The following is a 15,715-nucleotide window of genomic DNA, read 5'->3' as shown; positions in this document are numbered from 1 at the left end:
TTCTTTCTCATTGGTGTTTCAGTTTTCTTAGGATATATTCCTACAAGTGGAATCACTGGGTCAAATGGCAGTTCTATATTTAATATTTTGAGGAAACTCCATACTGTTTTCTATAATGGCTGCAACAGTCTGCATTCCCACAAGCAGTGTACAGGGTTCCCTTTTCTCCACATCCTCACCAACACTTGTTGATTTGTTGATGGTAGCCATTATGACAGGTGTGAAGTGAGAACTAATTGTCATTTTAATTTTCATCTCTCTGATGATCAGTGACTTTGAGTATTGTTTCATATATATCTTGGCCATCTGAATGTTCACTTTGGAAAAGTGTCTATTTAGGTTACTTGCCCATTTTTTAATTGGATTATTTGTCTTCCAAATGTTAAATTGTATGAGTTCCTTATATATTTTGGATATTAACACTTTATCAGATGTATCATTGCAAAATACGTTCTTCCATACAGTGGGATCCCTTTTCATTTGGATGATGGTTTCTTTTGCTGTGCAGAAGATTTTATTTTGATGTAGTCCCATTTGTTTATTTTCTCTTTAGCTTCCCTTGCCCTAGGAGATGTATCCATAAACATATTGCTATGAGAGATGTCTGAGATTTTGCTGCCTATGGTTGCTTCTAGGATTTTTATGGTTTCACAACTTACATTTAAGTCTTTCATCCATTTTGAGTTTATTCTTGTGTATCGTGTAAGTTGATAGTCTAGTTCAGTGGTCGGCAAACTCATTAGTCAACAGAGCCAAATATCAACAGTACAACGATTGAAATTTCTTTTGAGAGCCAAATTTTTTAAACTTAAACTATATAGGTAGGTACATTCAACTTTAAATTCAACTTTAAATTCACAGTTTCATCTTCCATTTTTCTTTGCTTCTTCTTTGTAGCCATCTCAAACAGGGCACCTAAAAAAATGGTTTATTTTATAATAATACTAGTAGCCCAGTGCACGAAATTCATGCACTGGGGTAGGGGGGGAAGGGGCCCCTCAGTCTGGCCTTCACCCTCTCCAATCTGAGACCCCTCAGGGAATGTCCAACTGCCTGTTTGTGCCCACACTTTTAACAGATAACAGCTCCATTGTTGTTTCTTTCTTATGCTTAAAACCATTGGAATTAGTAGGTATTCAAAGTGTGTATACATTTTGGGGGGACGCCCTGTATATCTCTAGTCAGCGGTGAAAGAAACCAACAGCAGATTTGGAACCCCCAGACAGGGAACCTCGCTCACTCCCCGCATGTCTCCCCACTTCACTTTCCACCTTCGTGGGCAGCAGGAGAATCAACGTTTTCTCTCATTAATTCGGAAAAGCACGTCCTGTCACCCACTGCCTGGCAGGACTGTGCTAGGCTCCAAGCAAGTGAGGCTCAGTCAGGGCAGCCTTCGCTCATGGGTGCTGGCACCCAAAGTGCACATTCTTCCTCTACAGTCGCCCCGACTATCCCACTGTTTCACTGAGAGGATGGAATTCCTCGCGGCCTCTGGGTTCTTGATCTTGAACGCTGACTGAAGGCACCTCAGCGAGGGCTGCCCATGCCCACCAGGTGTGTCTATCTGCACCTGCTCCTGCCTCAGCACCTGCATTAACCCCCCAGAGGTGATCTTGTAGCTGCACTGGCCTCCGTGGGAACATGACATCACCACTCCGCCCTCTGACTGTCATCTCACAGGCGCCCACCCTCAGCACCCAGAACACCCAGACACTCTCCAAAGGACGTGAGCGCATCAGAGGGGATGTGTGCACATCCTGTGGGGGTGTTAGGCATGCTGGGTTGATGGAAGTGCGGTGGAGAGGCGGGGGGAACTTGTGCATGCCTTGGTTTGCAACTGTTGCAGGCCTGGGAGAGTGACAGTCTGCTGGGGGATGTTCGCACGCCAGGAGGGATGTGCACACCAGTGGTCTCTGGCTTTGCAGATCCGCAAACCCCCGTGGTGCGGCCAGGGGGATGTCAGTCTGGCCCACCACGGTAGCCACCTGTCCCTGCGATCCTGCACCTTCTGGGCCAGGACGGGGATCTTGCGTAGACACTCCTGGGCGCTGATGGCCTGCAGGCGCTACTTCAGCTCAGCCTTCAGGCTCCGCTTAGCGCTCTCACAGCTGTCACCACCGTCATGTGGGGAGTACAGACCGCCCTCAGCCGGCCTGCCTCCCCTGTCCAGAGGCTCTCTACCCTGCTCACCTGCCCAGAGTGACTGGGGCTGGGCGGAAGCCAGGTGTCCTGCCCTGCCCAACCCTGGCCGTCTCACCCCTGTGCGAGCTGCCGCCCTACCAGGAAGGGTCATGGATCCAGGTCCTGGGACTGTAGAAAGCCTCAAGCGCTGTCCCCCGCCGGGCAGGGTCACAGATCTGGGTCCTGGGACCGTGGACAGCCTAAAGCACTGACCCCCGCCCGCCAGGTCACGGATCCAGGTCCCAGACCATGGATAGCCTCAAGCACTGCCCCCCGCCCGCCAGGTCACGGATCCAGGTCCCAGACCATGGATAGCCTCAAGCACTGCCCCCCACCCAGCAGGGTCACAGATCCGGTCCCAGACCGCAGACAGCCTTGCCCGCGGCCGCCCGCCTTCAGTATGCAAATTAGCCATCATCTTGTTGCTTCAGGATGGGGATCCCAACTGGGGTGCCTAGCCAGCCTGGATGAGGGGATGATGGCTGTTTGCAGCTGGTCACACCCCTTTCAGGGTGGGGGTCCCCACTGGGGTGCCTGGCCAGTCTGGTTGAGGGGCTGAGGGCCGTTTTCAGGCTGGTGGGCAACTGAAGCTCCCAACCTTTCCTTTTTGTCTTTTCTTTTTATTCTGGGATTTATTTACCTTCTATGGCTGTCACTGGAGCTGAGAGCCGGCTTTAGCTCTGAGACCTTGCTGCTGAAAGCAGGTATCTGGTTTGTTTGGGTTCTATAATTGAAACACTGTTGTGATCCTGCTGGCTGAAGCCCTGCTGGCTGAAAGCAGGTTTCTGGAGTTTGTTTAGGTTCTATAATTGCAACATAGTTACTTAGACTGCAGCTCAGAGGTCGGCAGCGGCAGGCGGGAAACGTTGGCTTCCTCCATCACTGGAGCAAGCAAGCCTCCTGTTCACTTCACTGCCTGGCTGCCAGCCGCCATCTTGGTTGGCAGTTAATTTGCATATCCTGCTGATTAGCCAATGGGAAGGGTGTCGGGGTTATGGTCAATTTGCATGTTTCTCTTTTATTAGATAGGAAAGCCACCAACACAAAAGAATTACAATTCTTAAATCGATGACAAAAATACCTGTAGGAATTGCAGCTGGTTGGAAAAATACAGGTAACTTTATGCTTTGAGTAGGTACTTTTGTCACCCATGTGCGATTTGCAGATGCGACTAGCTCTAACCACTGCACAATGAGACTGCGCCTCCCCTGTGCTGCATATCCTGCGGCCCACCGGCGCTGCGTCTCCCATCGCTGGACCAATTGACACCCCCCACTTCTTCTAATGCCACTTCTTCAAAATAAACTCGCCCCGGCCGAAAACCGACTTCTGTGCATGGGCCACGAAGTTTCAATCTCACTGTATGTGCGTGACCACATGTGGTATTTTGTTGAAGAGCCACACTCAAGGGGCCAAAGAGCCGCATGTGGCTCGTGAGCCATAGTTTGCTGACCCACTGGTCTAGTTTCATTTTTTCTGCATGTATCTGTCCAATTTTCCCAACACCATTATTGAAGAGACTATCTTGACTTTATTGTATGCTCTGGTCTTGCCCCCTTTATCAAATATTAATTGAGTGTAATGGCTTGGGTCAATTTCTAAGGTCTCTGTTCTGTTCCATTGATCCACATGCCTGTTCTTGTGCCAGTACCAGGCTGATTTGATTATGGAGGCTTTGCAATATAACTTGAAATCTAGTATTGTGATTCCTCCAACTTTGTGTTTCTTTCTCAAGATTGCTGACACTATGTGGGGTCTTTTTTGATTCCATATAAATTTTTAGATTATTTGTTCTAGATCTGTGAAATATGCTGTTGGTATTTTAATAGGGATTGCATTGAATATGTAGATTGCCTTGGGTAGTAAGGACATTTTAATGATGCTGATTCTACCAACCAATGAACATGGTATATTCTTCCACCTGTTTAAATTTTCTTCTCTTTTTTCATCATCCTGTAGTTTTCTGAATACAGGTCTTTTGCCTCCTTGGTTAAATTTATTCCTAAGTATCTTAATTTTTTGTTGCAATGGTAAATGGGGTTGCTTGTTTAGTTTCTCTTTCTGAGAATTTATTATTGGTGTATAAAAAAGCCATTGATTTTGGGTGTTGAGTCTGTATCCTGCTACATTGCCAACTTCATTTATTAAATCTAGTAGTTTTTGGTGGGAGCTTTAGGGTTTTCTATGTACAATATCATGTCATCTGCGAATTATGAGAATTTTACTTCCTCCTTTCCAATTTGGGTGCATTTTATTTATTATTCTTGTCTGATCGCTGTGGTTAGGACTGCCAGTACTGTGTTAAATAAGAGTGGTGAAAGTGGGCATCCCTGTCTTGTTCCTGTTCTTAGGAGAAATCCGTTTAGTTTTTGCCCATTGAGAATTATGTTCTCTGTTGGTTTGTCATTTGGACTTTATCATGTTAAGATATGCTCCCTCTATTGCCACTTTGCTGAGAGGTTTTATCAAAAATGGGTGTTGGATTTTGTCAAGTGCTTTTTCTGCATCAATTGACATGATTGTGTGATTTTTTTTGTCTTTCAATTTGTTTATATAATGTATCATATTTATTGAATTGTGAATATTGTACCAGCCTTCCATCCCTGGAATATATCCCACTTTGTCTTGGTATATGATCTTTTTAATATACTAGTGGCCCAGTGCATGAAATTCGTGCACATTAAAAGAGAATTAATTGGAGGAAATATTTTAATATTGCTATTTGCCCTTTCTCTATAATAGAAGTGTCAGAGATGAAAGAAAATTAGTAAAATGTATATGAAAATCTTCCTCCTGTCAGAGTCTGGGGCATGCTATGGGGCCCAGAGTCAAGTCCCTGCCCACACGCATGCATCTCAAAATCGTGCAAGACCCAGAACTGGCTGGCCCCACCCCCATTGGGTGAGATCCAGACCTGGCCAGCTCCACCCTTATCAAGCCCTGCCAGGCGGGGGGCACAGCCTCAAGTCCCTGTCAAGCCCTGCTGGGTGTGTGTGTGTGTGGGGGGGTGCAGCCTCAGGGCCCCTGTCAATCCCTCCAGGTGTGGGGGGATTCAGCCTCATGTCCCCCGGCCCACTGCCAGGTGTGAAGCATAGCCTCAGTTCCCTCAGTGCACCCTCAAGCCCCCTGGCCTGGGCAGGGGAGCATGGCCTGAGGTCCCCCATCAAGCCCCACCGGGCAAGGGGCGCGACCTGAAGTCCCCCTTCAAGCTTCACTGTGCAGAGAGCATGGCCTGAGGTCCCCTGTCAAGTCCCACTGGGAGGAGGGCACAGGCTCAGGTCCCCTGCCCTGGCCCGGCGCCATGCAGCCTCAGATTCCTGCTATGATCGCTCATTACAGGAACCCTGCCTCCGCTGTGGGCGCAGCCATCTTATGGCTGTGTGATGGAATGAGGGTCAATTTCCATATTACCTCTTTATTATATAGGACTACAGGCCCGGTGCACAAAAATTTGTGCACTCAGGGGAGAGGGGGGTCCCTCAGCCCGGCCTGTGCCCTCTCACAGTCTGGGACCCCTTGGGAGATAATGCCCTGCTGGCTTAGGCCTGCTCCTGGGTGGCAGAGGGCAGGCCCAATCCCTAGGTGCAGCCCCTGGTCGGGCTCAGAGTAGGGCCGATTGGGGAGTTGGGGTGCCGCTCCCTGTCATGCACAGAGCAGGGCGGATCGGGAGGGTGCGATGCCACCCTCAGTCATGCTCAGGGTAGGACCGATTGGGGGGTTGGGGCACCACCCCCTGTCACACTCAAGGCAGGGTGTTTGGGGAGGTTGCGGCGCCACCCCCTGTCACGCACAGAGCAGGGCCCATCAGGTAGTTGAGGAGCTCCCCCCTGTCACTCACAGAGTAGGGCCGATAGGGGAGTTGGGGCACCGCCCCCTGTCACACACAGAGCAGGGCGGATCAGGGGGTTGGTGCGCCGCCACTGTCACACTCAGGGCAGGGCCGATGGGGAGGTTATGGCTCTACCCCATCACACACAGACCAGGGCCGATCAAGGGTTTGGGGCGCTGCCCCCTGTCACACACAGAGCAGGGCCGATCAGGGGGTTGGGGCACCGCACCCTGTCACACACAGAGCCGCAGGGTGATCAGGGGGTTGGGGAGCTCCCCCTATCAGGCACAGAGCAGGGCTGATCAGGGGGTTGGGGCACTGCCCCCTGTCACACACAGAGAAGGGTGGATCAGGGGGTTGGGGCGCCGCCACTGTCACACTCAGGGCAGGGCCGATGGGGAGGTTATGGCTCTACCCCATCACACACAGACCAGGGCCCGTGCGGTGGGGGTTGGGGCGCTGCCCTCTATCACCCACAGAGCAGGGCTGATCAGGGGGTTGGGGAGCTCCCCCCTATCAGGCACAGAGCAGGGCTGATCAGGGGGTTGGGGCGACTTCCCCTGTCACGAACAGAGCAGGGCAGATAGGGAGGTTGTGGCCCTGCCCCCTATCACACACAGAGCCGCAGGGCGATCAGGGGGTTTGGGCACTGCCCCCTGTCACGCTGATCCTGGTGCCCGGAGGCCTCGCAGCTCCGCTGATCCCGGTGCTGGGAGGCATATTACCCTTTTACTATATAAGATAGAAGCCTGATGCAGGGGTGGGGGCCGGCTGGTTTGCCCTGAAGAGTGTCCTGGATCAATGTGGGAGTCCCCACTGGGGTGCCTGGCTAGTCTGGGTGAGGGGCTGAGGGCTTTTTTCAGGCTGGTGGGTGACTGAAGCTCCCAACTGCTCCTCTTTTTCTTTTTTTCCCTTTTTTATTCTGGGCCAGCTTTAGCTTTGAGGCTTGGCTCCAGCTCTTAGGCCTCCACTGCTGAAAGCAGGTTTCTGGCCTTTGTTTACCTTCTGTATTTGAAACAATCTTGCGATCCTCCTGGCTGAAGCCCAGCGGACTAAAGCAGGTTTCTCAGGTTTTGTTTAGCTTCTATATTTGTAACATAGTTGCTTAGAGTTGCAGCTCAGAGGCCTGCAGCAGCAGGCGGGGAACGTTGGAGTCCTCCGTCACTGAAGCAAGCAAGCCTCATGTTCGCTTCAAGCTGCCTGGCTGCCGGCCGCCATCTTGGCTGGCAGTTAATTTGCATATTGCCCTGATTAGCCAATGGGAAGGGTAGCGGTCGTACGCTAATTACCATGTTTCTCTTTTATTAGATAGGATTGCTGGATTCCATTTGCTAATATTTTGTTGAGGAGTGTAGCATCTTTGTTCATTAGGGATATTGGCCTGTAATTCTCTTTCTCTGTAGTATCTTTATCTGGCTTTGGAATTAGGATAATGTTGGCCTCTTAAAAAGATCTTGGAAGTGTTCCTTTCTCTTGGATTTTTTGGAATGGTTTGAGGAATATAGATGTTAAGTTCTTCTTTGAATGTTTGGTAAAAGTCCCCTGTGAAGTTGTCCGGACCTTGGCTTTTGTTTGCTGGGAGTTCTTTTTATGACTGCTTCTATTTCATCAGTTGTTATTGGCCTATTCAGGCTTTCTGATTTTTCCTGATTCAGTTTTGGGAGATGTATTTTTCTAGAAATGTGTCCATTTCAACCACATTGTCCACCTTGTAGGCATATAGTTGTTCATAATATTTTCTTACAATCCTTTGTATGTCTCTGGTGTCAGTGGTTACTTCTCCACTTTTGTTTCTCATTTTATTTATTTGGGTCCTCTCTCTTTGTTTCTTGATGAGTCTGGCTAACAGTTAATCAATTTTGTTTATCTTTTCAAAGAACCAACTTTTGATTTCATTGATTTTTTGTATTTTTTTTTTTAGTCTCTCTGTTATTTATTTCTGCTCTAATTCTTATTATTTCCTTCCTTCTACTTACTCTGAGCTTTTATTGTTGTAATATTTCTAATTCTTTAAGTTGTAGGGTTAAATAGTTTGTTGTTGATTTGTCTTTTTTTTTTTTTTTGCAGTATGCCTATAGTGCTATGGATTTTCCTATCAGGACTGCTCTTACTGTGCCCCATACTTTTTGGGTTGTTGTGTGTTCATTTTCATTTGTTTCCAGGAAGTTTTTTATTTATTTCTTGATCTCATTTGTAAACTATTCATTGTTTAATAACATGCTATTTAGCCTCCATGTGTTTGAAGGTTTTTGGGTAGTTTACTGTAGTTGATTTCTAATTTCATTTCACTGTGATCTGAGAATATGCTTGATATGATTTAAATCCTCTTGAACTTGTAGAGACTTTGAGAATGACCCATGTCCACTTGAGAAAAATGTAGTCTGATGCTTTAGGGTGAAATGTTCTATGAATGTCAATTAAATTCCTCTAATCCAGTGTGTCATTTAGAGTCACTGTTTCCTTGTTAATCTTTTGTCTGGAAGATCTATCCAGTTAAATCAGCAGGGAGTTAAAGTCCCCTGTTATGACTGTATTTTTGTCCTCTAGACCAAGCATGTCAAACTCAAAGGCTAACACAAGCCAAATAAACAAGGTTTATGTGGGCTGCAAAAAAAAAAAAAGCTTCAATTTTCATAGAAACGGAGGTTTATTTCAATAGAGACTGAATACAAAGGGCTGAAATAAATGAGTAATCATTAACATAAAATAATAGAACATTGTAATAAAAATTAGTATTTTTTCTTAACTTACCAGACACTGAACAACTGCACAAATTAACAAGTGTAACACAAATAAACCTATTTTTCTTGTTTTCCAAAAGCGAAATATTTCCTGTTGTACACACCAAACAAGTCAGTACAAGATTACTGACATGGCAATCGGCTGCTAAAATGTTTGCTGCTAGTATTAGGGTAGAGCAATGGTGCTCCTGCACGTAAGGCGTGTAAGGGAAATGAATGCAACACAATTATAGTAATCAGTCATTGCGAACATTGTAGTTCGTTATTAATAATCCATATATATAAAAGCCTAAGTGACCATCGCAACTGAACAGACAACTGAATAGGCTGCGTGGGGCGACCAGGCCGGCAGGGTGCTTAGTGAGGGACGACCAAATGACTGAACAGCAGGCTGCATGGGGCAACCAGGCTTGCAGGAGGGGCAGTTGGGGGTGACCAGTCCTGCAGGGGGGCAGTGAGAGGTGACCAGGCTGGCAGAGGGGGCCAGTGAGGGGCGACCAGGCCAGCGGGGGAGGGGGGCAGTTAGGGGCAATCAGGCAGGCAGACAGGCAGGTGAGCTGTTAGGAGCCAGTGGTCCCAAATTGTGAGAGGGATTTCCGACTGCCAGTTTAGGTCTGATCCCCAGGATTGGCAATCAGACAACCCCAAAGGGGTCTTGGATTGGAGAGGGTACAGGCTGGGTGGAGGAGACACCCCCCCCCCTGCACAAATTTTGTGCACCGGGCCTCTAGTTATATGTAACAGGATATTGTAAAAATTATGTTACGACATTTTTATTAAAACATTTCTCACATATTGTTATATTGGCTGGGCTGCAAAAATATTCATTGTGGGCCACATGCAGCCCATGGGCCGCAAGTTTGACATGCTTGCTCTAGAAGTTTTTTATACATTTAGGTGCTTCTATATTGGGTGCATATATGTTTACCAGGGTTATAGCCTCTTGTCTGATCGATCCATTTAGTATTATTTAGTGACCTTTGTGGTCCCTTAGTATGGCCTTCATTTTGAAGTCTATTTTGTTGGATATGAGTATTGCTACTCCAGTTTTTCTTTTTGGTTTCCATTTGCATGGAAAATTTTTTCTCATCCCTTCATTCTCATCCTATGTGTGTTTTCTGTTCTGAAGTGGGACTCTTGTAGACAGCATAGAGTTGGTTCATGTTTTTGTATTCATTCAGCTACCCTATGCCTTTTGATTGGAGCATTTAATCCATTTACATTTAGGGTTATTATTGATAGGTACTTATTTCTTGCCATTTTAATTATGTATGCCTAGGTTTCTTCTTCTCTTTACTGCAGTTCCTTTAGCATTTATTGTAATGGTGGCTTGCTGATAATGTAGTACTTTAGCTATTTTTTGGTCTGGGAAGCTCTTTATTTCACCATCTATTTTGAATAATAGCTTTGCTGGATATGGTCATCTTTATTTCAGATCCTTCCTTTTCATTACCTTGGTACTTCATGCCATTCCCTTCTGGCCTGTTGAGTTTCTGATGAGAAATCAGGTGTCAGACTTATGGGATCTCCTTTTTAGGCTCCTTTGTTTTTCTCTTGCTGCCTGTAGGGTTCTCTCTTTGTCTTTAATTTTTGGCATTTTAATAATGATGTGTCTGGGCATTGACCTGTTTGGGTTCTGCTTGCTTGGGTTCTCTGTGCCTCCTGAACTTGTGTGCCATTTTCTTTTACCAGTTTAGGAAAATTTTCTGCCATTATTTCTTCAAACGCATTCTCCCTTTCTGCCTCTTCAGGCACATCTGCTATTCTAATATTCTTATATTTCACACTGTCCCACACCTCCCTTAAGTTGTCCTATTTTTTAATTGTTTTTGTTTTTGTTTGGTTCTATGACTGAGTAATTTTTTCAACACTGTCTTCTAATTCATTGATTCTATCCTCAGTTTCCCCTAATGTGCTGTGTATTCCTTCCAATGTGTTTTTTATTTGTACTATGTCATTCTTTTTTTTAATTAAATCTTTATTGTTCAGATTATTACATTTGTTCCTCTCCCCCCCCCCAATAACTCCCCTCCTCCCAGTTCCCGCCCCACCCTCCGCCCTCACTCCCCACCCACTGTCCTCATCCATAGGTGCACGATTTTTGTCCAGTCTCTTCCCGCATCTCCCACACCCCTTTCCCCCCCAAGAATAGTCAGTCCATTCCCTTTCTATGTCCCTGATTCTATTATAATCACCAGTTCATTCTGTTCATCAGATTATTTATTCACTTGATTCTTAGATTCACTTGTTGATAGATGCATATTTGTTGTTCATAATTTGTATCTTTACCTTTTTCTTCCTCTTCCTCTTCTTAAAGGATACCTTTCAGCATTTCATATAATCCTGGTTTGGTGGTGATGAACTCCTTTAGCTTTTCCTTATCTGTGAAGCTCTTTATCTGACCTTCAATTCTGAATGATAGCTTTGCTGGATAAAGTAATCTTGGTTGTAGGTTCTTGGCATTCATCACTTTGAATATTTCTTGCCACTCCCTTCTGGCCTGCAAAGTTTCTGTTGAGAAATCAGCTGACAGTCGTATGGGTATTCCCTTGTAGGTAACTGAGTTTCTTTCCCTTGCTGTTTTTAAGATTCTCTCTTTATCTTTTGCTCTTGGCATTTTAATTATGATGTGTCTTGGTGTGGTCCTCTTTGAATTCCTTTTGTTTGGGGTTCTCCATGCTTCTTGGACCTGTAAGTCCATTTCTTTCACCAGGTGGGGGAAGTTTTCTGTCATTATTTCTTCAAATAGGTTTTCAATATCTTGCTCTCTCTCATCTTCTGGCACCCCTATAATTCTGATGTTGGTACGCTTGAAGCTGTCCCAGAGGCTCCTTACAATATCCTCGCATTTTTGGATTCTTTTTTCATTTTGCTTTTCTGGTTGGGTGTTTTTTGCTTCCTCGCATTTCAAATCATTGACTTGATTCTTGCGTTCCTCTGGTCTGCTGTCGGGAGTCTGTATAATATTCGTTATTTCAGTCAGTGTATGCTTAATTTCTAGTTGGTTCCCCAATATAATATCGAGGGTCTCATTAGTTTTCTTGTAGATCTCATTAAGTTTATCGGCAGCTTCTAAACAGTTCTTGAGAGACCTTAAAATGTGGTTCTGAACTCTATATCTTCCATTGACAATTTTGTCCTGTTTCTTTGTCTCCGCATTTTGTTATGCTTCCTTGGTGCACACCCTAGTGGTCTTTGTGCGCAGTCTTATAGTTAAACCTTGACTGTTGTAGCTAATACCAGGGAGGGTTTGTCCTCCAGGCCAAGTGGCTGTGAGAATCAGCTGTGTCTGCAGTGAGAGAACTTCTGTCCTCTAGGTAGGTGCTAATCTAGCCTTTGCCTGAGGCTATCCGGCAAATGCCTCTGTGCAGGGCTTGGGCGGGGCGGGTCGCACAGGACCAACAGGGTGGGCCAGAGAGAGCAGTTATGGCGGCTCTCAGTCCTGTCCCCAGGGGCTCTGCCTCTCTGAGTCCCAGCACCCGCTGCAAACCTCAGAGAGAAAGCTGCACTCGCTCTGACCGAAGCCAGACAGTCCCGCTTCTCCCGTTTGAGTCTGGGTCCCTAAAGACTTGCCTGTATCTGGAGCTCAGAGTCTGCGACTCCCTCCCGATTGAAAATGCCAACCGCGCCCTGTACCGCCAGCGGGCTCCGCACACTCCGCACCTCAGAATTTGACTTCAGCACTGCGCCTCCTCTGAGTGTCCGTATGCGTTTCTCTTTCCTCCTAGTTGTAGGACTTCCACTCAGCCAACGTGGAAGGTTCTGTGGCCAGGACTTTCATATGCAAAAGCTTTTGCACACAGCTTGGGTGGCTCGAGGTCTCAGGGAATCAACAGGGTGGAGCAAACAGCTATGGCAGATCCTCAGTCCTACCCTAAGAGGCCCCACATCTCAGTGTCCTGGTAATCACTGCAAGCACCTCTGAGAGAAAGCCGACCTCGAGTTCTGACTGATACGAGACAGTCCAGTTTCTCCCCGAATGAGTCTGGGTCCCCAGAGACTCGCCTGGAACTGGAATTCAGAGCAGTTGGGAGCTTGAGACTCCCTCCCAACTGAAAAAGACAACCGTGTCCTCAGTTGCCAGCTGTTTCCACGTGTGCCTCCATACCTCAGCACTTTTATTTCCGCACCTCCTCTGAGTCTCAGTGTGCTCTTCTCTTTCCTTCTAGTTGTAGAATTTCCTCTCAGCCAGCCTTGCTGTGGTTCTGGATGATGTCTGTTCTGTCTTTTAGTTGTATTTTTGAAGTGGTTGTGTGAGGCAGCAATTTCCAGTGTTTACCTATGCCTCCATCTTGGTTTCTCTGTATATTATTCTTTATTTCAGTCAGTGTATGCTTAGTTTTTGATTGGTCCTTTTTCATATTCTTGAGGGTCTCACTAAATTTCTCTAAAGTTTCTAGGAGATTCTTGATTAATCATGTAATCATGGTTTTGAACTCTATATCCAATATTTTGCTTCCCTCCATTTCTTTCATTTGTACCATGTTTCTTTGTCTCTGCATTTTGGGTGCTTCACTGTATTGATAAAGTGGCTTTGTGTGCTAGGTGTCCTATAGGACCCAGTGGCTCAGCCTCCCTAATTACCTGAGGTGGACTCTCTTGGTGCACCCCTTTGTGGGCTGTGTGCACAATCTTGTTGTAGATAAGCCTTGATTGCTGTTGGTATCACTGGAAGGAATTGACCTCCAGGCCAATTGGCTGTGAGGACCAACTGTGTCTACAATGGGAGAACTTCTGTGCTGGAGACACCCGTATGGAGCAGGACTTGCTTCAGTGGGACTTTGGTGCTCACTGAGTCTGCCCCTTGAGTATGTCGCTTATGGATGTGAATAGTTGTAATCTGGAATGGTCTCACACTGACCACTGGGTACATTGGCTCTTGGATCTCCAAGGAGGTGCAAAGTCAGCCACTGCCTGAGGCTACCCAGCAAGAGCTACACAGAGATCTTCAGATTCCTCCTCTTTGTTTGGGATTTGGAAGTGCCCAGATGAGGCCCTGCTGTGAAGCAATGCAAGCTGCTGTTGAGTCTTAGGCCTTCTTTTGAAAGCTTTGGAGTTCTCTGACCCAGCTGCAGTTTGTTAGGCTTTAGATTGCAAAAGAATAGGCCATTCATATGCAAAAGCCCATGCTCACAGCTTCAGGCAGTGTTGTAAATTGGGTGTGGCAGAGTCTCAGGGAATCACCAGGGCAGAGCAAACAGCAATTGCTGCCAGTAAGCTCTGCACTGGGGAGGTCCCTGGGTCTCTGTGTCCCACGGCCCCATGCAGGAACAATGATCCCTGCAAGCAGCTCTGAGAGAAAGCTGCCCTTGTGTTCCAGCTTGATGCCAGACAGTCCAGTTTCTCCCCGTATGAGTCAGGGTCCCCAGAGTCTCACCCAGAACTGGAGTTCAGAGCAATCGGGAGCTTGGACCTCCCTCTCGATTGTAAAAGACAACAGCACACCCAGTTACCAGCCTGTTCTGCGCAAGCATCCATACCTCTGCACTTCTGCACCTCCGTTCCTCCTACCAGTCTCAATGTGCTTTTCTCTTTCCTTCTAGTTATAGAACTTCCACTCAGCCAGCCTTCCCTTGGTTCTGGATGATGTCCGTTTTGTCTTTTAGTTGTAGTTTTGATGTGGTTGTGAGAGGCAGCAAGTACAGGTGATTACCTATGCCGCCATCTTGGTTCTCTCAAAAATGTATTTTTTCCAAATTCAAAATATTTCTTGATAAAAATTTTAGTTTCTAGTGAAATTCATAGGCAACATCAGAAGGAAGGTGGACTGGGGATCCCTGAGGGAGAGAAGGAGGCAGCAGAGAAAGGGTGGCCCAGGCCTGGGGCTTCTGCAGCTCCAACCTCTCCAAGAGGAAGTGAAGTGCTTGTGTGAGAAGGGCCCTCCAGCTCTGCATGCAGCCAGGAGATTGAGCCACAGCCATGCCTGCTGCTCTTCCTGTGAGAACCCAGCCATGGCCTTATATTTACATTTTTTATGTAGTAAATGCATGGATAAGAATATCATTACATACCTACAAAAATGTACAAAAAGACTTAAATTTCCCCGGAGAGATTATTATGTATGCAAATAACTCTTTTGGTTATACTAAGCATCTAAAAAGGGGGAGGGGGATCTTACTGAAGCAATTATTAAACAATTCCTCTTGATCCAAACTTCAAAAATAAGTTTATAATTATAGAATATGAAATAGTTTTCATTTTGAACATAGTTGCTGGAAGGCAACTTTTTTTTTTTTTTTTTTTAAATATACTTTATTGATTTTTTACAGAGAGGAAGGGAGAGAGATAGAGAGTTAGAAACATCGATGAGAGAGAAACATCGATCAGCTGCCTCCTGCACATCTCCCACTGGGGATATGCCCGCAACCCAGGTACATGCCCTTGACCGGAATCGAACCTGGGACCTTTCAGTCCGCAGGCCGACGCTCTATCCACTGAGCCAAACCGGTTTCGGCGGAAGGCAACTTTTATCTTCACTTAAGGACATGTTTTTTTTTAAATTAATGAGAGAGAGAGAGAGAGAGAGAGAGAGAGAGAGAGAGAGAAGGAAACATTAATGAGTTGCTTCCCAAATGCTCCCTAACCAAGGATTGAACCCACAATCTAGGTATGTGGGGTGACCAGGAATAGACCTGCAACCTTTTGGTACACAGGAAGATGCTCCAACCAACTAAGCCAGCCGGCCAGGGCAATGGAAAGCGGTTTTTAAACAGAAAACATTTGGTTAAAGTTTCCTCAAACTTAGAAAAAGACAACTTGCCATGGGAACAATAAGCCACCAGAACCAGTTTTAAATGCATTTAATTAATCAGTGACCAGAACCTCACTCACCAATCAATATCAGCTGCTTCCTTCTGAAAGAAAGCCAATCAGAGACAACCTTATTTGAAGAAACATGCCTCAGAGTGACAACCATTCAACACCCATCTCACCCAATTAACCATGCTGCTTTATATAATGTCAT

The sequence above is a fragment of the Myotis nattereri genome, assembly GCF_964212035.1.
Source record: "Myotis nattereri genome assembly, chromosome: 1".
Classification (NCBI taxonomy): Eukaryota; Metazoa; Chordata; class Mammalia; order Chiroptera; family Vespertilionidae; genus Myotis; species Myotis nattereri.
This window is presented reverse-complemented; position numbering follows the sequence as displayed.